Raw genomic sequence first — 23,672 nt, forward strand, 5'->3', positions numbered from 1 at the left:
GTGAAATTTTAACAATTTTCTGCCTGTTACTAAATGTTTTTGTACATATCTATAAATGATAAGTCGAGGCATAATATTGATAGAATTGTACTTTTATTTCTTAACAAATTCCGTTTTTTTCAGGTTATTCACATCCTTTTTGTTTGGATGGTTTGTAAATGTAAATATTGGCATAATTGAATGTTATTTTTTTGCACTAAAACAATTTGGAGTTGTCATTATTTATTGCCTATCATGCTATTATTTTACCGGTCCAGCCCACTTTCAATTAAATTGGGCTGAATGTGGCCCCTGGAAGAAAACGAGTTTGACACCCCTGTTCTAGACCAAACAGTCAGACAGGCTCACATATTTGTGCTACAGCATCATGAAATCTCCACATAAACAGCGCAAACTATACTAAGATGATCAACAGAATATTCATAATCCTCTTCCTTTCAGACTGAACAGAGGGGAAAAAAAAGTCAAAACTGTCTTTTAGAGAAACATCAAACGCATCGTCTATTCTAATTGCAACAAAAAACAGAAAAACATCAGACAATATCAAGTTGCTGCTGATGTGATGCCCATAAATTAATAATTTTCATTTTACTGCATCAGTAAGCTGTAGAATAAGAAACTTAAATCACTGTTTGGCAAAGTCTGAGAAATCACAAACACAATGTAGACTTAGTCATAGCACACTAAGCAGAATATGAACAATGAAGTCAAAACTGTACATCTGCAGTGTTTAATCCAAGCGCTGCTACTTTCCTGGCGGTGAAAACAATGTAGTCACGACAAAAGCAACCGGAGACAATGTATGGAAGACAAAAAAAAAAAAAAATGCACAAAATGATGAAGGACTAACAGGGTGTGGGGAAAGTTTACAGGAAAAAGAAAATGATTTCCCATCAGATGCACTTATTGGCAAAGAAGCACACAAGGGGACATAGGAAAGACTTTCTGGTTAGAATTAATCGTACTTTATTTGTGGATCTTATGCTGAAAGGCTCTTACAACCCAATTAGCTGCAGATGAAACATTATCTTATAAAACCTTTCCAAAACAACTTCTGGAAACAAAGCTACGCTCTAAAAATCAATGAGGATGTAGCAAAATGGCCTTACTATTACAGTTTTATCCTGCCTCCGACTCCCTGCTGTTTACTCTGACTCAGACTGGTGTCATCAGTGCCTGATCAAACAGTAAAATGTGTCAGTCTGTGTGCGTTGACTCGGTTCACATCTTTGAAACAAGTTCCTTAGATCCAATTACACATTTCTGAAGCCATGTCTTCCTTACGCGCTGAGACAGTGTTGTGTTTTATTTAACATGGCCATATGGAGGCACATTTCTGCTCTCCGATGTGGATGAGGCTCGCTGTAGATCAACAGGCGGGTGGAAGTCTAAGTCTGAGCGTGCTGCACCTGAGGCGGTGAATCTGATGTTGGGAAACTGGGCACATCATCACAACAAATTAAGAGAGGGGCCCCTCCAGCTATCCTCAGGGTCGGCCCTTCTATTCTGAGGCCAATCATTTTGAAAGAGGTCGGTCTGTCGGCGGGGAGGGGAGGGGTGGTCATCACAGAGCGGCACCTCTACAGCGACTCAGCAAAGTGTTTCTGACAGGAGCAGTTTATTGAGCATGACACTGCAGCCAGGGGTGGCTTCAGGAGCACAGAGACAGAGTTTCAGTTACAGCCCAGTCTCAGCTCCACAAAGGCTTGTTGAGACATCCAAAGCTTACATCTCCAATTGGATTAATGTGTCACTGAAGTGTTCGCTGCAGGACTGCATGAACTATAGTTCACTGCTCATTAAAAGTTGCCTTTTCTGAGTTTTTGGCATATTTTAGACTATAGTTAGTGTTCTGTTTTTTTAAAGACACCGCTATATTGTTGAAATGATACATCTTCTGATGCTATGCAAGGGCACATCATCGGTGATGTATCCTGAGGTCATCGGGTGTTTCGGGTCTCTCGAACATCAGACACCCTCACTCAGGTGACCCTACTGAGGTTGATCAGGCCTTAGCATGCGCCCTGGCAGCTCACCCATGGATCGGCTCTATTTATCCAGAGCCATCTAGAGGCTTTCTCTGCTGCCTCTGTGCTGTTTGATATGGCTCTCCTCCTCCTTATGCCTGTGATGCTGAGTGCAGTGTAGGCCCTGCAGAGAGACTGGCCTGCAAAGCCTCTGCACCCTACTTCCAACAGGCAAGCACCTGGCTTTCCAGCCTTGTCTGTGGCAGTCACTGACCAAGTCCTGATATTTGTCCCTCTTACGCTCATATGCCTCCTCCATCCGCTCCTCCCATGGCACCGTTGGCTCCAGCACGATTACATTCTTTGTCTCTGACACCAAAACGATGTCAGGTCTAAGGGTGGTCTTGGCTACATGCTGGGGAAACTTCAGCTGCTTGCCCTAGGTCCACTGACAGCTGCCAGTCCTGTGCAGTGTTGAGAAGCCCTGATGTTTCAGAGGCGGTTCTTGGCTTCTCTCCTGCTCTAATGAATGAACTATAGTTCACTGCTCATTAAAAGTTGCCTTTTCTGGGTTTTTGGCATATTTTAGACTATAGTTACATTTTCTGTTTTTAAAGACACTGCTACACAATAAACATAAATACCAACAGGTTAGAGTCTGGTTTAGACCAGCTCTAAATGTAAAGTGTCATGAGATAACTGTTGTTATGATGTGGTGCTACATAAAATTTGATTTATTGATTGATAAATACTAACATGATTTATTAGGACTCTGATAAAACTATTGGTAGTTATTGTGTTGTGTTTTTACAACATGATGAGTGGTTACTATTGTAATATATAGTTTTGTCCACTGTATGTACGACTGCGTACCTCAAGAGGCATAGAGAGTTGGTGAAGCATATAGTCTGCATAGAAAAGAAAAAATAACAATACAGCGCTTATTATTAATTATTATAGAATTACATTCTTTCCTTTTTTTACTTCATTTTCTTAGGGTTCTGTGGTTGTATTAAAGTGTTGTGTAATCATGCTCTTTACATTTGCCTTTAACCTGCTCCCAGGGGACAAATAAGGTTTTTTTTTAATTGAAATGAATTGAATTGAATTGAATTGAATTGAATGTGAAAATTAAATAAATAAAAATAAAATAGTGAATAGTCTTGGAGAAGTAAACAAAAAATTAACAGGAAAAGATGGATGAAGCTGAAGTGACCGTTATCATGAAAGAACCCAAATGAAAAGAAAGAAATAGAGGCAAAACAAGGGTTGTTTTTATAGTCAGTCAGACATGCTAAACTCATGGTGTTTCTTATAATAGTTAACCAAACTCCAAAGTGTTCTTTACACTAGTTGTGAACTTGTCATCAGCTTGTGTGCTTGTTTCTCTTAGTCTCAGTCACTGCACCACTTTCAAGATGAAGCTTGCAGAAACCATTTAAAAACAACTTCTTTCCTTGAGAGAAACTGTCAGAAAAAAGCAACTTATGGCTTAAATATATCATAAGTCTTGAATGCTTATTTAAGTATTCATTTCTTGGAAGTTGGGCTCTGTAATTTCAGTTCTCTAAAGATAATGTAGTCTCATGCTAAGATGCAACAAAGCCAGTCTTCACAGACACCAGTCCAACAGAGATTTCTCTGTGTTGCAGAAAACACAACACACTGTCATGCTGATAACTGTGCACTAACATTAATTCGGCTCTTGTCGGATGGACGTTAGCCAAGTCATCGACACTAGTTCTGGTGTCAAAGGCACCACCAGCCTCTCTGTCAGTCCAGCAGAGACACAAAGGGCCAGACAGGAGCTGCCAGTAGCTGTTTAGTTGACTACAAGCACTGCCAGAATGCATGGGACTGTTCTATGTTGGTGTTAACTGCTGGTTGGATTTGGATGGGATCGAAATGTATTTAGCCCACAGATGTGAATGAGAAAGGTGAAACCTGCTCCACCTACACAGATATACTCCCTGGACAAAAAATGCAATCACTGCATGATTTAGATGTTTCTGCTGCCACAGGTTCCTCCCAGTAGATTCCTATTACTTCCATTTTCTAGGGAGCATAAAGATTGGACTGTGTTTCAATAGAAAAAGGTCATGTGGTCAGATGATCAGACTGACCCTGTTCCAAAACGATGTCTTTAATTTTGTTCACACTCCAATAAATATGAAGTTAAATGAGGTACCCGTCTATGCTGTTCTACTCTATGCAACTGGCTCATGAAACATGCCCAAAAATCAATTTTCTTTTACATATTTGAAGGTTTGACAAAAAAGTAACTCAATAATTACTTTCCCTTGTAACTAATTATATTTATGAAGAAGTAATTCAGTTACTAATTCAATTACTTTTTTTTGGAAAGTTACTAATAACTACAACTAATTACTTTTTTAAAGTAATGTGCCCAACACTGTGTATGACAGATATATCTATTGAGGCTAGCATGCTAATGAGCTAGCATGCAGCAGCCTATTGCTTATCAAATTATAAGTATCGCTGAAGTCATGACAGAAACATTTTTTAAACAGACAACACTAATGGGGATTTCTTATTTTACTGTCTTATTTCTTATTTTCTTATTGTCTCATTACTTATTTTCTTATTGTCTTATTACTTATTTTCTTACTGTCTTATTTCTTTTTTTTTATTGTCTTATTACTTATTTTATTTTCTTATTACTGTTTTTATTGTTGTCTTATTACTTATTTTCTTATTGTGTTATTACTTTTTTTTTACTTATTTTTTTATTGTCTTATTACTTATTTTCTTATTGTCTTATTACTTACTTTCTTATTTTCTTATTGTTTTATTACTTATTTTCTTATTGTCTTATTACTTATTTTCTTATTTTCTTATTGTCCTATTACTTATTTTCTTATTGTCTTATTTCTTATTCTCTTATTGTCGTATTTCTTTTTTTCTTATTTCTTATTTCTTATTTTTTTATTGTTGTATTTCTTATTTTCTTATTGTCTTATTTCTTATTTTTTATTATCGTATTTCTTATTTTCTTATTGTCGTATTTCTTATTTTCTTACTGTCTTATTCCCAACTAGAAGCACTCGGAGAGCGCAGACCTCTGCCGAGGCAGATCAGTGGGCCCCCGTGCCCCCCCACCCCCACCCCCGATCACCACCAAAATTTAATAATTCGTTCCTTGTGCCAGTATCAACATTTTCAGAAATTTTCATCCAAATCCGTCCATAACTTTTTGAGTTATCTTGCACACAGACAGACAAACAGAGAGACAAACCAACGCCGACAAAAACATAACCTCCTTGGCGGAGGTAATGATACTCCAGACGACGTCCTTCCAAAGGTTGTTCATTCCATCCCTGTCCATTTGAGGAAACTGGTTACGTTGAAATATGAAGATTTACTTTTGGTTTCCCAATGTATTAAAGAACATGTATTATTTGTTAATTTGCTAATAAATTTACAATAGGAACATGGATTTTATTCCAAATTTTGAATGCCTAGTTCCTTTTCACCCGCCCTGTCGATATTTCCGTCTTTCATCACACCTGGAAACTATTACATCGTTATCAGGCTTCTGCCGAGCTTGATGATGAGCTGATCATTCATTGAACCAGGTGTGCAGGAAGAGGGAAGTATCTAAAACATGCAGGAGGACTGGAGTTTCCTACCCCTGACTTAGAGCAGGGGTGTCAAACTCATTTTATCTCACAGGCCACATGCAGCCCAGACTAATGATGTTCATTTTGTCTTCTGTTTATGTAATTATACTTTTCTTTTTTTCCTTTTGTTCAGACAAGGTAACTGTCAAGCAGGTTAACGTCTAAAAAACTATACCTTGTCTGAACAAAAGAAAAAAAAAAGAAACGTATAATCACATGCAGCCCAATATGATCTCAAGTAGGCAAGTCCAGTAAAACAATAGTATAAAACCTACAAATAATGACAACTCTAAATTTTTCAGTCTTAGTGCAAAAAAGAAAAATAAAGTTATGAAAATATTTACATTTACAAACTATCTTTTCACAAAAAAAAGTCAAAAACCTAAAAAACCTTAAATTTCTCAAGAAAAATAAGTGCAATTTTAACAATATGATGCCGCAATATCATTTATACATATGCATCACAGATCACAGTGGATCTATAAATGCACCAAATATTTAAGATTCAGGATTCTTTTATTGTCATTCAGTATACAGTATGACATGTAGAACAAAATTACAATTCACAGTTGATAGTGAAGCGAAGTAAGCACTTAAGAGGAACCACACATATTTAATAGGAAAAAAAACATTCAATTTTCAAAATAGAAAAACAAATGTAGAGTGCAGATAATAATAATAAATACATGGACATAGAAAGGGAGGAGAAAGCGACTGGAAATGTAAACATATTATTGCATGTTGTATTGAAATAAAACTGGCTGAATATTGCACTGTGTATGAAGTTCATTAGATTTGTTTATTGACACAGTCCTGACCTGTTGCTAACATCATATTTTTTCCTTTAAATGCTGCCTCCTTCTGCAGCTGAATCAAGTCAAGTTTGAATCTTAATCATAGTAATTTCCACCTTTCAGGTTTTATATAATGTCTTATATTGCACAGCGTCAATCTACAGATAAACCACTTTATACTAAAAAAAAGTAATAATTTCTTCTTATATTGAATTATGTTATATCTATGCGATTACCATTATTAAAACGAACTGAATAAATGTACAGTAAATGTAATCTGGTACATTTGTGAATGTCCAGGAGCTGTAGAACACTGTAGCCCACTGAATGTCCTTTCTAAAATTATTCTTTCTGAGGTACCTGTGCCCACAGTTAGATATTCTTAGACTGTTTGCAGAGGACAAAGACTTAAAAACTTGAGAAGTTACCTGTTTGTAGGCTAAACATTTCTTATCTTAACCTTAACCCTACATTACTTACATAGTACTGTTGCCTGATCTTTAATTAATTAATTAATTTTTACTTTTTTTTTTTCTATTTGCTGTGAATGACATATGGCATCAGTTTTATATATAAACTCTGTATACTTCATAAAATATCTCGCTAACAGTAAATCTGTTCATAAGTGTATGTCCTTCCTCTAATATTGTTCAGTTTGAAGGATTTTAAAGGTTGAAATAGGAAAATAACATATGTAGCAGAATCAGGTGAATAAAAGCCAGGGAAAAAATTGCTCTGTGAATATGTTTTTTGTGACACTGACCCTGTATTCTTCCATGTTTGAGGATGAATCTGGATCAGACAGATAAAAATCCAGCTAGCCTATTTCCCAGACTTTGGTTTCTCATATTCTTTCCAGAAACGGGGCGGACTGGTATAAACCTGCAGAGGCTGTGCACTGCTCTCAAAGCCACCTTTCTCTTTATTCAGGACGTGCTTAAAAACTATCTATTGTTCGTTTGCTACAGGTTCCTCATGCAAATCACGATTTACATGCCTGTTTGCATAAATCTCCTATTCATACATCCTCCCTCCCACATCTTCTCGATCTCCTTTTTGTAAGAGGAAACAGAGATTCGAGTCCATTTGAGTCGCTGCGTAAACATCTTGAATGACCCCTGACCTGCTATTAAATCAGAATGATTGGCCTCTTCTACGCAACTTTTTGCCGATAACAGTCTGCATTACGAAATATGAGGGTGATTATGTTTCTTGCTTGTGGAGGCAGCGCTGCAATCAGTCAGCAGAAAGCGATTTCATAATACAGAATGAGGTAAAATGTGTCTCTTGAACCACAATAATCACGAAGAGAGTACTTCTCACACCCTAATCACATATGTAAGGATCCGAGGGGCCAAAATGGAGAGCGTCATTTAGATTTTGAGTCACAAGAAGTGGCGATTTTGTTAACAGCTTAACATCCATGAGGTCACCACCAACCCATTTAAGGAGTGTGTTAGGGTTACGTGCCAAAAATAGAAACTACAACATGTTCCCTTTCAAATACAGTCTACTAATGTGAACCTGGCTCTAGTGCTGGGTCTGAGTTGGGTCAACTTGCAGAACCCAAGAACTGTTGGTTTAGTTTTATTTCGAGCACATAGAATCATCAGATAACAAAGAACTGTACAACATGGTCAAACAAAATTTTTCGGCGCTCGAAAAGGAGTGGGAAGAAGTATAACTTATAGACTCCCACCTCCTTTTTACAAACTAATAATTAACCCTTTCATGCATGACGTCCACATTTGTGGACACATAGTTTAAGCTCACTTTCCAAAGGGTTATGAAGGCTATATTCTCCAAACCACATGGGTTTCCCCTCTATAGACCCTAAGCAATACAATGAAAAGAAGTGTCATCTTAGTTTTAGAATTTTGACTGCTCTGTGATCTCATAAAGTTATCCTCCTAAGACCCAGCTAAGGGTTTTCTGTCCACGTTTGTAGACAGGAGTCATATCTTTATACAAAAACCCCCCAAAACAAACAAAACACAGCTGTCCACTGCAAAGGACATTCCATAAAAATTTGTAAAAATGTGTCTGAAAAAAATATTGCATGATGTTTCCAATATAGGCAATTATTTAATTTAAAAAAGCCAAAACTCAAATATTAAATATCTTCTTAATAAAGCCATGTTTTTAAAAAAGTTCAAAATGCATTTCAACTTTAGCCTAATTTTGAGTAAAAAAAAATCAATCTAAAAAAAAAAATCTAGATCATTTTTTTCATAATTCATGCATGAAAGGGTTAAATTAATTCTGTTTCCATTGCTTTGTTAGGACCCTTTTTTAAAAAAAACATATATATATATATATATATATATATGTGTATATATATATATATATATATATATATATATATATATATATATATATAATTTTTTTTTTTTTTAACAATAACAATCCATCTGTACAAACCATTTACATACACTTTTTTAGTCCCTCACACACAATCAGATTTGCATAATCAACCTTTTTTTAATATAAACTATATTTATATGCACTTTAAGTATTTACTACAAATACAATCATTAATAAATGTGATCATATCTCCTTATCATGATAGTCTGTATTAATTAATTACAAATAGGCAACACATAATAATATCATATTTTTATGCATTCTTCTGTATTATACCTGCAGATTCACTTATTCAGATAATGTTATATATTTTGTTATTATACTGGATTTATACATCCTTTTAAATGTACAAATTGAGGAAGACATGGTTTCCTTTGGCTGGGAGCAACATGATTATGTCTTATTTCAGGTCAGGATACAGTATGTTGGTATTTAGCTGTAAGTTTATGAAGAGTTGAGTCACAGAATGTAGTTTTATGTTTGTATTTAGTGAGGATATAGTTAGAAATAATACAGATATTTATTTTAAACCTGTATCTTATTCCTCCATTTTACAGAGGATTTGATCCATGCAACCTTTGTTGTATAAAATATTAGAAAATGTTGTATTTTTGCAATGACTATTCTATTCTATTCTATTGTACATTACTGTCTATACTAGAACCCTGTAAGGACTACACACAGATGTACAGATGCTCAGACAGACCATTGTTTAAACTGTGAAACTGGACGCAGCAGATGCAGACTTTAATCTGTCCTGAAAGTGTTTGTACTGAAGCTCTGTTTTCTCTTCTCTTTGGATGAGACAGACTATAGCTGCTACTTTAGCTTTAGGGGTAGAGGCCTTGGCTCAAAAATGAGGCCATTGTGGAAGTATCTTAAAGTTGTTATACTGCTGATGCTGCTGGGGTTGGCTCCAATACATTTACACTGAACCTCTGTCTAAAAATACAAAGTTAATCTTTATTTTTCCAGGATTCATTTTAGTTTCATCCTCTAATAAGGGATATCATCCACCTATGAATTATTTGTCTATCAATTAAATATCAGATCCAATAAAAGCTTTGCCATTTACTGTTTGATTGACAGGTCTGTACACCAGTTTCAGACTTTTGGGGTTTCGTTTTACTTATTAAAATGCATTTTTCCCTGACAGACTGTAGCTGCTGTAGTTGATTATAGTTAATAGGTTCACTAACAACACTGTAAAACTTATCCACACTGAGACAAAAGATTTTTATTTTTAAAAAAGTTTTCTGTAAACACTACATCGCCTCAAGAAACATATGTCCACACAAAACCACTGTAAATACTGTAGTGCAAAGGTGTCAAACATGCGGCCCGGGGGCCAAATCTGGCCCGCCAAAGGGTCCAATCCGGCCCGCAGGATGAATTTGTGAAATGCAAAAATTACACTCAAGATATTAACAGTCAATCATTAACATATGAAGCCCTACTTTAGTGTCAAGTGGGTCAGATCAGTAAAATGCTACCATAAAAACCTACAAATAATGACAATTCCAAATTTTTCCTCTGTTTTAGAGTAAAAAAGTGAAATTACATGAAAATGTGTAAATTTACAAACTAGTCTTTCGTAAAAAAAAAATAATAATAAAATATGAAAAACTAGAAATGTCCTAAGAGAAGTAAGTGTAATTTTACTAATATTCTGTCATTTACTAAAAATATGTTGTAAATTTGCAGATCCATTGTGATCTGTAAGTTGTAATGCACATTTACAAATGATAAGCAGAGGCAAAATATAGTTCAAATTGCATTTATTTTTCTTAGTAAATGTCAGTATTTTCATGGTTGTTCATGTTATTCACATTTTTAGAAGGACAGTTCATACATGTAAGCATTTCCATAATGTAATTTTACTTTATTCACCATAAAACACATTGAAATGTTTGGAGTTGGCATTGTTTATATATTATATTATTAATTTACTGGTCCGGCCCACTGCAGATCATACTGGGGTGAATGTGGCCCCTGAACTAAAATGAGTTTGACACCCATGCTGTAGTATATATGCCAGGCCTGTGAGTGGCGCTGTAACGGAAATACACTTAAAAAAAAGAAAAGACGAAATGGAGCAGTTTCAAGCCATAAAACTCATGTGATGTAAACAAACACAAGAAGAAGATGGTTAAGAGAGAGAGACAGGGCTATAGTTTCACAAAAGGTGGGAATGGGTTGTAAACACAGAAGTGTAAAGGTGTCATTTTGACATTTGTTCACTGTGGCAGCATTTCAAAAATTGCTGTATTCAGACTCACAAAACACTAGTTCTGCCAGTGGTGGAGAATCCCAGCTCCATAAAGTAAAAGTCCTGCCATGTATTTGTTCCAACCATTCACCGAACCAGCCCATTTTCATGGACACAACTCCTTATCCAGGTAAATGGGATCATCAGTGGAATCACCAGTGTTAAGTGAACAGGTAGAACCAGTACATGGCAGGACTTTTACTTTATGGAGCTGGGATTCTCCACCTCTGGGTTCCACGTGGATGAAACACCTATGCGATAAAAGACTTCTGCAGATTTCTGAAACTTGTCTCCATGTGGACAAGGCCAGAGTTGATAACCTAGCATTGTTAGCATTAGCTGACCTCTGACCCCTCAGGATCCCATTCATGTTAATATAATCACTTCTTGTTCCAAAAAGCCAATATGGTGGCGACCAAATCAGAAACTATTGGCATCAAAGTGTCAGTTCCGAAATAAATGACTGAAATAGAATAGAATACAATAGAATAGAATAGAATAGAACACATACAACAGAATAGAATAGAATAGAATAGAACAAATACAATAGAACAGAATAGAATAGAACAGAATAGAATAGAACAAATACAGTAGAACAGAACAGAATAGAATAGAATAGAACAATACAATAGAATAGAATCGAACAGAATAGTATAGAATAGAACAGAATAGAATATAACAAATACAATAGAATAGAACAGAATAGAATAGAACAAACAGAATAGAATAGAACAGAACAGAATAAAATAGAATAGAACAAATAGAATAGAATAGAATAGAGGAAATAGAATAGAATAGAGGAAACAGAATAGAATAGAATAGAATAGAATAGAATAGAATAGAATAGAATAGAATAGAATAGGCTCTATTGTCATTGTAAAATACCATTGTACAGTGCAACAAAATTTGGTAAATCAAATACTCCCATTAGCAGAGGATGGTTTCAATCCATCGGTCTCTGGGTTATGGGCCCAGCAGGCTTCCACTGCACCACTCTGCTCACAGCTTATGGTCTCTCTATTCACTAATTATATACAATCAATGCACTCACTCTTTTTTTATCACATTGGCCCCTGATGTAAGCAGTTGTTGGTTCTAAATCATTAAAGCAACGGTACTCATTATTTGGCCGAAGACAAACAAAGAACTGGCCTGAAATTAGGAATTGACTACAAACTGACCCTGGAAATTTTCTTTTCTTTTTCTTTTCTTTTTTATTTAACCTTTATTTAACCAGGAAAAACAGATCCCATTGAGATTAAGAACCCCAGCTTTGCATATGCATTTAGAACCTCAATTTCTGAGAGAAGGTGCCATGAGGTTTGGATGAGTATTAGACTTTTATGAAAAGGGGAGGGTGTTAAACAAACGGGTTTTCCATTCCAAACTGAATATCGATGTGTTCATTGTGGCTATAATCAGTCAAAGAACCAATCGACATTACAGTGTGTTTCGTAAACTATGATTTATAACTGAGCTAAGTCTGTGATTTTCAGACTGTTCTGAGTCATTTAGAGATTTTTTTTTTTTTTTTGCAGAATGCGCTGGAGACATAATCTGACAGACGCTGAACATCACTACAGCTTTCCAAAAAGTTGTAGAAGCACCGTGACAATCACTAATTGAAAACGAAACCTCCGCTTCCAGCCTGACAGTCAGTGTCAGTCAGTCGATTCAAAGGGCTGCCTTTAACAGAGTGTGAAACAGGGCGGAGAAGATAATGGGCTGAATAAATGGATTGAAAGGAGAGGATGTTTTTGATGGTGAGCCTGAAACCTGAGAATGGGGTGAGGTTTTTTTTTTTTGTTTTTTTCTGTATATTTATTTATTTGTGGAAGCGCAGTTATTAGGACAAAGAGGATTCAGGGAGTAGACTATAAAGAACAGCAAACTCCCACTTTTATCCACACTGTATGACCACATCTCCCCCTCTATGGTCCTTTTTCTCTTTTTTATGCAGTCATTATGTGTTTTATCTGAAAAAATATGGATCCAATCAACTGTGTACCTCTTCAAATAAAATTCTAGCTCAAATTTAGCAACAGTGTGGAGCTCTGATGAGTGAAATGACCTGCTGTGGTGTTTGGTTACATGTTGAAAATCACTGATAAAAACAGATTGCCATGTTCAACATAATCTGTCCTCATTAGTTCATACTCTCCGGTTTCAAGGGCCCATCGGTGTGTACTTTGGACCTGAATTACTGTGCAGGAGAAACACATGCATCAGTCTGCACACATCAACAGGTTAATGATCCCCGGACAACGAGGCAGCGACATGTATATGGTCGATCCAGGCTGAAAAAAAAAGCATGATAGGTGCTTTAAAAGCCTCTTCAGCTTTAACTCATTTGCTTTAATATTGACAGGCTTACCGGCTAATTCAATTATCCATGCACAATCTAGTAGAAAGGTATTTCTACCCTAATCAGAGGGTGGATGGCTGTACGGCCAGGCTGTACTTTAGAAATTTGATCAGATTTAACCTCCTAAGACCGAACTATGTTTGGTTTATGTTTTGTTTTTATTCTTTTTCACATGTTCATGAACATACAATACAACAAACAGTACAGCAAGGCCAGTTGATGGGTTGCACTATTCAACAAAAGATATCTATAAATAATACAATAAAAGGAAAATAAGGGCATCGCTTTACCATTTCAGCGCTGATGTCTTTGTTTTTAAATCCAATCCATTTTTCCCATTTTCTGTCAAACTCATCTTTTTTAAATCTTAAGGTATATGTCATTTTTTCCATCACCCATATTTCCTGTACTATATCTAACCATTGTTTGTATCTAGTTTGGTCCGAACTATGATTTTTTTGTCCACATTTGTGTACAAAACTTCCACGGCTTTATCTTAAAAAAAAAAAAAAAAAAAAAAACGTTAAAAAGCCATTGCAAAAGACATTGAAAGGAAAAAAAATGTCAAATGTGTCTGAAAAAATACATCAGTGTGATGGTGTTTTCAGTCTACATCATTTTTTTATTTAAAAAAAAACAACAAAAAAACTGACATTTGTATTCTCCTGGGTCTCAGGAGGCTGAGGAAAAGCACAGATGGGACTCAAAGCCTCTGATATATACAGTCTAAATATGATGTTAGTGGATTATTTAATATCAAAGTCAGCATCCATAAGTAAAAGAAGAGAGCCTGAACACATCCAAGTAATACATCCCATAGGACTAACCTAATAACATCACGCAGGAGACGATATTAAGCACCAAAGGGGCCCCTGGAGCCCCTTTAGGAACACTGTAGGATTGCACTAATGCCTTATTTGCATAGTGCACCTATAGAGAGATTATTATAACACTTCATTTGTTAATTAGTTGAGATTTAACCGTTCTGCTTAATGGTTTTATGTATAGACGAAGTGTCACTACACTAGATAATTAACAGAACATCATTGAGTTTTGCACCGATTCAGATGAAGAAGAAAAAAAACATGATTTATAAAGATTTGTTTTATTATATAGTCTCACCCACATATTAAAATGCATTTAACTTATGATAGAATTGTGTTTTAAATGACAAGAACATAAGATGGAATGATCGAAATACTTTAAAAACTACCTTTTTGTTAAAAATAATAAATTATAAAATAGCACATTATAGCTTTGGGGCTTTATGAAGGCATTTACTGAGAACCATCATCCCAACATACAGGACATAGACTATTGTGTTTTTTCCCCAAATTGCAATAATTAGTGTCTCTCACATCCACCAAATCACATAAAACCAAGAAGCAAGAACATGATCTAGAAGGCAAACATACGACATAAAACAACACCCACTCAAAAGGAAAAAAATGACAAAACAAAACAACAAATCCATCTCCAAAGGAAGAAAATGAATAATTTAAGTGGGTTAGTCTTTGTAGGTCATAATTTCTATCTATCTTGTGTAGCAAGTAAATAGATGTGCGTTAGTCTGTGCATGTTTTATTCAAATACAACACTTTAATTTGCTATTCTATTTGTTGTCTTCATGATTTGGTGTCTGAGAACAATAGTGAGTTGTTAGTAAGGCAGTTTTATAAAGTGTAAAAATGGAAACCTCACTTTGCAGTTATTAAACCTTTATTTACACTGTTTTTTAAATACTGTTAATTTTTCAAACCAGGTTCATCTGTTATATAACTCCGATTTATTAAGAATGAAAAACACGTTAATATCACCCAAACCTCCAGTTGTCAGACTTACCCAGTGCGTTGAGCCTGTGTCCATCTGTGTCAGCCTGTTCGCGCGTTCGCACCCCTCAATACACAGCATACCTTTAAGTTTTCCACGCAGATGGTGTGGGGCATTAGAGCACAATTAACAGCACATGACGCACGGAGTTCCCAAAGTCCGCCGGGGAAACTGGAGAAGCAAGACGCGCCTCTCCCCCTCTCCAAATAAAAAAAAAAAAAAAAAAAAAAGCACTTGCTCCGTGGATGCCAAAGAGGTAGAAATGTTATTCCACATGAACAAAAACCCCGTCAGACTGCTCCTGTGTCCACCAGATGAGACGTGGCAGGTGAGGGTCCGTCTGATAGTCGCTCCGCTCCGGTTGCTCAGGTGCGTCTGGAGCGGCGCGCCGCGCCGCGCTTCGCCAAACTGCGTCTATGGGAAACCACGGCTGCTTCAGTACAGTTTCACAGCGTCAGGGGGAGTGTGAGTTATGCATTTGGCTTTGACTGTTGACTGACTGATAAGCAGGGAGTCGTTTATTTGTCTTTTTTCCTCTATGCTGTCCATATTTTTTGCTGGACGCGTTTGGCATGTGATGGTGTGAATCAGAGGATGGAGCGACAGTAACATTATCAGGCTGTTTTCCTGGTCGTTCAACTGTGATCTGAGGCATCCATCTGCAAAAGACTGGCCCCGGTGGCTTACCTTTAGTTGCCAAATAAATATGAATGTGAAATATATGAATATGTATTAAAAAAATGACATATGTTTTTAAATGGCATTTAATTATTGTTCCAAGGCACATAAAACAGTGGATCTAATATTTAGGGTTTTCATAAATTTTGAACTTTTGTATCTGCATAAATGCTTTGATTTTGCATTATTGTATTATATAGTGTAGCCTATGTATATTTCCCATAATGTGCTAAAATAGATCTAGATCTCTTTGAAACAATAATCATCAGACGATTTATTGATCAGACCTATTGTCTACTGTGTTTTTGTAGTTGATGAGTTGTCATTTTTACATTGTATGTCCCCTGAAAAGAAAAAAAAGGGTTGCAAAACATCAAGTGGCATCCCCCTAGTACCTGCAGTTTATCAAACGACCACTAGAGGCTGTCTCCCAAAATGAGTTTCCGTGTCCCCATGATAAAATGTTCAAATTTAGTTAAAAATATGGCAATTTGGCATTCCCATTCATGACAAATATACTTAGCAAAATTGTATAAAACTCACCAAGTGAAGTTATATTTAGGCTTAAACTTATTTATAAATAAACACACGGCTGCTGTGAGTAACTGCAAACAGGTCAGAAGTTAAACCAATTCAAAAGTATGTTAAAGTGCAATACCACTGATGACCACTAGATGCTGATATTATAAGATATGAAAAGAAGATAAGATAAGACTTTATTGATTCCACCATGGGGAAATTTAACAGTTTACAGCAGCAATATGAGACACACCAGTGCCAAAGAAAAGGCAGGTAGACGCCTTTATAAAATGCAGTAGTCTTTCTTTGTAATATTGCTCTCTTGAGAAAAAATTTGGGCTTTGATTGAAAAATATGTACGTCTGTGTTCCTTCTGAGTTGAACTTTGCAAACTTCTGTCTTACTTTTGCATTTAGTCAGAACTGTCCTTGCATTATAATTTGTTCGTGCTGTTCTCTGATATTACCGCCCTATCATAGTTATGGTTAAGAAGTTACAGTAAAATCATCGAGAATCCATCATGCAAATGTCTCCTGCCATTTACCTCTGTGGTTACAACACTGTTAAGCATAACTTCTCTACATTAGTTAATGTTAGCATTGATTTGTTACTGCATCATAGGGTCTGTCAGCTAGCAGGCTGCGTAGCACAGCTAGGGTTAATTAGTGTGTTTATATCTTACGTAAAATTAATATTACTGTCAGCAAACACAGCTGTATGTGTTTACAAAGTGTAAGCAAGTGGCAACAACCAGGGCTTAAACACTGAACCCAAGTCCACTTTAAAGATGGGTACTGATGTATTTATTTATTTATTTTAAACAGATGCACTGCTAATGACATTTTAGAGCTAATAATTCAAGGTTTTAATGATTTAATGTTTAAATTTAATGTGTACCAAGCAGACCCTGAGCTTCCTGTTTGATAAATAAAACATATTTCTATTGACTAGCAGCTCTGTTGTAGTTGTGGTTAATAAATTACACAAACAACCCTGTCAGATGTTTTTCCTGTTACTGTGAGGGGTGAACTAATGGTTATTTAGTTTTAACACATGATAATTAGTTAATTATCATGTACATGACAGTTAGCTAGAATGCTAATTATCATGTTTAAATACTATATGAAGTTGAGATTGCAGTTACCATCCATTCATTCCTCACACTCATCTCCACCCCCATGTCCAAGTATGATCACTTTGGGCTCCATTAAACCAAGATGGTGGCCACCAAATGCCAATCCAAAGACCCTCTGTACAAAGATGATGCAGTAATATAAAATGGTTCACTTCCTGGTTTTTAAATAAGTCAGAAAGGTTGGAAATGTTAGTCCACTCATGGTCACCCTAAAAAAAAATATGTGACAGTTCAGAGCAGTGGTGTCAGATGGGAAATGACAAATTATTGTACCAGAAGCTTAAAATTATCGTATTTTGAGGAAAATTATCATACATACCTGATTTGACGTTGCTCAGGACCATCTGCTTCAGTATAAAATGACCACAGACCGTGTATAGTAGAGCTTATAATGCATTTTGCCCTTTAAATAAACTAACAGCACTGGTAGAAAAAAGCTGCCACTGGCAGAACAGCGCCCCCACCTGTGTGGAGCAGGATGAGCCACTGCACTGAACAGCCCAGAATATCACTTATATTTAACCATCTTCTTAATCATCATGTATCAAGGTCCTGTATCATGAATATTTTTGAGACCTGATCTGTTTATACATTAGGAATAAACACCAATCAATCCACTTAAACTACTAAAATGTTTGATAATTGAAGAAAGCTGTTTTACAGTTTTATTGTGTTCAAAACACACTTTCTAAATCAAAAATTGAAATCAGGTGTCTTTACACTTTATTTGAGCAGCTGAAACCTTAACTTTTGTTTATGTTTCTTGTTGCCGTGCTACATCGTGCGTCACTATTGCTACATCATGTATTGATTGGCTGTAAAGACGCATGTGAGAATGCTCAACATCATGTGCAGTGCAGTATACCTGTTTGTGTTTACTAATAGACATGTATTAAAGGGGTCCAATTATCGTACATTATGGTATTGTTGGAATTACTGATCATATATTGTGTAGAGGGTGAAATTATCGTACAAATACAATAATCATCATACATCTGGCAATGCTGGTTCAGCAACAAGATGTTTTACTGGAGAGCCATTCCATGTTTCAGTGTCACATGGTTTCTCCATTGCCCCGCCCCTTTAGGAAACGAGGCAGATCCTGTCCCATTCATTCCAAAGCAGGAAGTCAACATGATTTACAAAAATCAGGAAAGAGATGGAACCATTTTTCACCAAACACATCTTGTGAATACTCTAATATTAAAATGACATTTCAGAGACACCATAAGAATATTTATTTGTCTTAGGCCTGTCTGTCTCAGAAATAAACTCTCACAAGATACCTCAACACAAACCTCATCTGGAGAAGATAAAAACCATCAGGAAATTATAGTGAATGACAGTTATGACGAAATATATAAAAAACTTACTAGTCTGTTATTTTATTCAGACCTTTCTGATCTTTTCTCAACCCTTCTCACTGTCCACATAAGAGAAAAGAATATATTTTTTTCTATTATTGGCAAAATGTACAGTGGATTATCCCTGTAAATGAGGATATTTGCTCATAAGTGTCATGGCAGTTGACTAACCCACAGGTGACAGTCACAGTGGGTAGGTGCACTTCGGAAAAAACAGTTTATGAGTCTAAGTTTGACAAAGGTATGGGTTACAAATGAAATTCAAATGGGATTTTATGAAAAAATAGACTACTGATTTTCATTTGATAAAACCAGCTGAAGCCTGAGTGACCTGCACTCAGATAGAAAAACAACCACAGATTGTTGTTTTTAGCTCAAACATCCAGTATATTGGACACAAAGCCAAATGAAGACACACCTATCCCTGACACAATAGGAGTGGCTTTGCAGAGCCGTGTGAAAAGCAGTATAGTACCAGATGAAAGCCTCTCTCACAGACTGGACTGTCTCTCCCACTTCACTCCAGCCTGTATGTCAACACCAGCTCAGCTGAGTGGACTCGAAATGAGAGATAGCAGACAGACAATAATTGCAGGAGTCTGATTGATGCTAAAGTAAACAGCGGTGATGGCAGCCGAAGCATCCATTTGCAGAATATCTGGTTTTCTAAATGGCTGCTAACAGCTCAGGGTTAAAGCTACACATGTGCTGACATAAAAAATGACTCTGGACAGATTTTAAATAGGAGCGTTTTTCAATAACTAAAAATAAAATCGAGGCCAAATGAGTTGTTTTTATAAACTACCCTTCAACCACATGTCATGGACTTAAACTCCAGTTCATCATTCCACAGGGTCCACATGCAAAACACCAAACAACCAAGTACACAGGTGACGGCAAGCCCCGACCTCTGACTTCTGTGTGATGGAGCTGGAAAGAAAAAAAAAGCTTTTACTAACTGAAAGAAAATAAGACAATCCTGTATACTGTATTAATCCTGCTGGGTTCAAGGCCATGTTATTTGTCCTTAGGGAAATTTATTTTACAATTATAGTGCAAAGGGCATTGTGTAGAAGGAAACATGATTAATTACACACAGCTCACAACACAGACCCTCCTATCAAAAGCACAGTTTAGTAATTTTTTTCCTCATATTTCATTGAAACTGTATCATCTAGCAGTTGAAGGGGTTTGCATCAGTTATTGTGGTGTTTTGTTACTGATTTTAGCTTAGTTTAACTTTAGGAATGCATGTTGTTCCAGTTTTATTTGGGTCAATATGTAATTGAGGGATTTTTGAAGTCCATGGGATATATGTCTTGCACACATCTTTATTTAAAATTAAAGTTTTTTATGTTCATTATGATCATGTCTTAAAAATTCCATAATTATTTAATTATGGAAACAATTGCTTATTAATAAATAATTAATAAATGACTAGATATACTAAAATGTCATCTAAATAACCGTACAAATTTAAAAACAACCACCTTATGATTAGCTAAACAATAATAAAATGAGCTTATTCAAAATTTGTTTTGATTGGGTTCTTTTTATGAAGTTGAGATAATCATGACAGATATTTCTTTTTTGGCAATATATTTATTTATTTGTTTCAAACATGCAAATAAACAAAATAAAACAAAACAAAGCAAAACAAGACAAAAACAAAATAACATTTAAATGTACAGAATCTGCCTTCAAGTACATGTCTGAATGTGTATGGTTGAAAATCAGATTTTATATGGAAATAACAAATTGTATTTGTGTCTGAGAAATCACTTTAAACAAAGTTACCCATTAGAAGTATGTTAATTCCAAATCACATGACCTGCTCCACATGATGTCATTTCCTCCTGAAGAAAACACTGGCAAGACTCCAAGATATGTTCTGTCTCCTCTTTCTTAGTTATGTAATATAAAGTAGTGTGTGAGTCAAGTGTGGATTTATCACACTCTTATGTCAACAGTGTTACTACAATATCTTTATAAATAACTTTTAATTTAAATTTTACTCAGTTGTATATATGATATTTAGAAGAATCTTTCTGTAAAAATGCCATGTGGTCATGTTGATTTTAGGCCTGAAAACAGCAAAAATGTCAACTATACCTGTCAACTATGTTATCCTATATAGGCAACTCAAAAAGTCCCTCAATTATATGTTGACCCATGTCATTTTAGTGATGTGTTAAATTGTATTTTGTGTTATGCAGTTAATAGAAGCTGAAAAAGTAGTGTCAAGCAGACCATAACATTAAATCTGATTTACAGAACTACTGTTTATTAGAGGTGCCATGTTGTGCAACAGCCCACACAGTGAAGCATTAATATCACTCAACCCACAGCAAAGGCTAATAATGCAACAAATTAGCATTAATACCCACTGAAGGTGAGAAATAAAACACTATGTAGTCACAATCACATTATTATTATTATTATTATTATTAAAGTATGACTGTGTGTACTCTGAATACAGGACAGGTGAAGGGTTGGAGATAACTTTCCATTGAGCTGTTTGACTGCTTTTATCAATACTCTAGTTTCAATACTGTGTGAACCAGTCTGTTTATTTGTGATTTTAACTGATATGTTACTAAACTTAGCTAGGATTCAACACTCTTTATCGCAGCATGATGAAATTACATTAATCCTTCTGCCCAATCCCTAACACCTTGAGTGTTCACATAGATATTAGAACTCAGATTATAACCAATACCTGTATTTTTAAGAATGCTATTGATGATTTTTGGTTCCCCAGATGTTTGGGATCGAAAATTAGTTTGTTTGAAGCTTTTAACCTTTGAACTATTGACAGAAATTTAATATTTCTCAGGCCTACCAGATGTTGACTCTAAAAAAATCTATAAACACCAATTTCTTTCCAGAAATACAACTAAGAATAATAATTCTGGTCTTATTGGTTTAATCTGGACCCTCTGATCTGGTCCCTGGTGGTTCTTCTGTCAGTTATTCCACCTTTAATGAGATTTTAAGACTAATTGAACGCTGCCTTCTATAGTAGTGTTGATTGAGCTTGGACATCTGTTTGGTTTATGTTAATTGAATAAAACTTTTTTTTTTTCAAATGATAAATTGCACCATTCCAACTATGGTTAAAGCAACCATCAATTAAGACCACCAGAGGATTTTTATTACAAGTGTTTAGCTACATTAGCAAAAACTAGCATAAATTCAATATAGAATGATTTGTTTTGATAGCTAGTGTTAATTGTAATGTAATGTACTTATCAAACACAAGTGAATGTAGTATGAGGAGACATTTAATACAACATAGTCTTCAGTGTGGTTGGTTATTTCTCTAATTTAGTCTAATTTAGTAGCATTAGCTTGTATTACCCATTCATTCCCTGCACTTCCTTATGTCCAACCTCTGTCCAAGTATGATCACTTCTCCATGAAAACTAGATGGTGACCACCAAACACCAGTCCAAAGATCCTCTGCACAAAGATGATGCATTGATATAAAATAGTTCATCCCTCCTCATTAATGAGTCAGAAGGGATGACAATATCGTGAGGATGAATGAAAGTAGCATTAAGGTTCAATAATGTTTAAATACTGTAATATATTGTATCTATCTATACATTTTTATTTTGGTACGCTACCAGTCAAAAGTTTGGACACACCTTCTCATTTAAATGACATGAGATGGACCACAGATGACCAACAAGTGTTTAGCATCACTGGGAACTCCTTCAAGACTGGCGACTATCTCATGAAGCTCATCGAGAGAATGCCAAGAATGTGCAAAGCAGTAATAAAAGCAAAGGTTGGCTATATTGAAGAATCTAAAATATAAAACATGTTTGGAGTTATGTCACACTTTTTTTAACTACATAATTCCATATGTGTTCATTCATAGTTGTTATGCCTTCAGTGAGAATCTACAATGTAAATAGTCATGAAAATAAAGAAAACCAGGTGTGTCCAAACTTTTGACTGGTAGTGTATTTCTTCACACAAGATTTGTGTTGCAAGATTACATGAGAGTTCATTTGTTGAGACAGAGCCAGACTTCAAATACAGTGGCAATAGATAGGAAACCACATATGGGCTTTCATTTGGTGCCATGACCTTTGACCTTGAGTGACCTTGAAAGGTCAAACCCAAGGTCATCTACTGTATGTCCAGACTTCTACAAACTTTTTCTGTCAGCCAGAATCAATTGAAATTCATAGCAGAGGTTCCTTGGTGCAAGGGTCTACCAAGTTTATTCAAAGAATTGAGAGATATTGATTTTTAAATTTTTGTATGAATTTTTGAATTTTTAAAAATCCCCATTGTTTATAATGGGACAAATTTCAAAGTGCTATAACTTGAAAACAGTTGAAGGTATTGATATAATTACTATTGGCAATAGATAGGAAGTCACATGTGGGCTTTCTTTTGGTGCCATGACCTTTGACCTTGAGTGACCTTGAAAGGTCAAACAAATGCTAATTAATGTCTTAAATATGCCATTGGACTACAGGACCCTTGGTCCTTTTTTTTTTTTTTTTTTACATATCATGGCAAATCTCAGGTATGACAACAACTGCATCAGACATAGTTTTACCGATATTGAGGACAAAAACCTCAGTGTGCTTAATGCTTCAATAAGTGACTGAAACCACTTAATTTTTAACTGAGAACACCTTTTAGTTTTGGTTAAAATTGACCAAATTTAGTGTTAAAGAGAATATTTCCCTCTTTAGCATCTCCACTTGCTTTGCATTTTGGTTT

General features: G+C 35.6%; 1 protein-coding gene and 1 long non-coding RNA gene across 2 annotated transcripts in view; one reads left to right on the forward strand and one right to left on the reverse strand.

Moving 5' to 3' along the window:
• kcng2 (potassium voltage-gated channel, subfamily G, member 2) overlaps positions 1–23,672 on the reverse strand; it is a 69,344-nt gene that overhangs the window by 42,990 nt on the left and 2,682 nt on the right. Inside the window, exon 2 of the mRNA XM_030146798.1 lies at positions 15,243–15,430. The gene's annotated coding sequence lies outside the window, so the exon portion shown is untranslated. The remainder of the gene's footprint in view (positions 1–15,242; positions 15,431–23,672) is intronic.
• Positions 74–23,089, forward strand: LOC115428037 (uncharacterized). Its single transcript, XR_003936577.1, has 3 exons — positions 74–87; positions 796–800; positions 22,977–23,089. It is a non-coding gene; the product is annotated as an uncharacterized LOC115428037 (long non-coding RNA).

Source organism: Sphaeramia orbicularis, chromosome 11 (genome assembly GCF_902148855.1).
Source record: "Sphaeramia orbicularis chromosome 11, fSphaOr1.1, whole genome shotgun sequence".
In the NCBI taxonomy this organism is placed as follows: Eukaryota; Metazoa; Chordata; class Actinopteri; order Kurtiformes; family Apogonidae; genus Sphaeramia; species Sphaeramia orbicularis.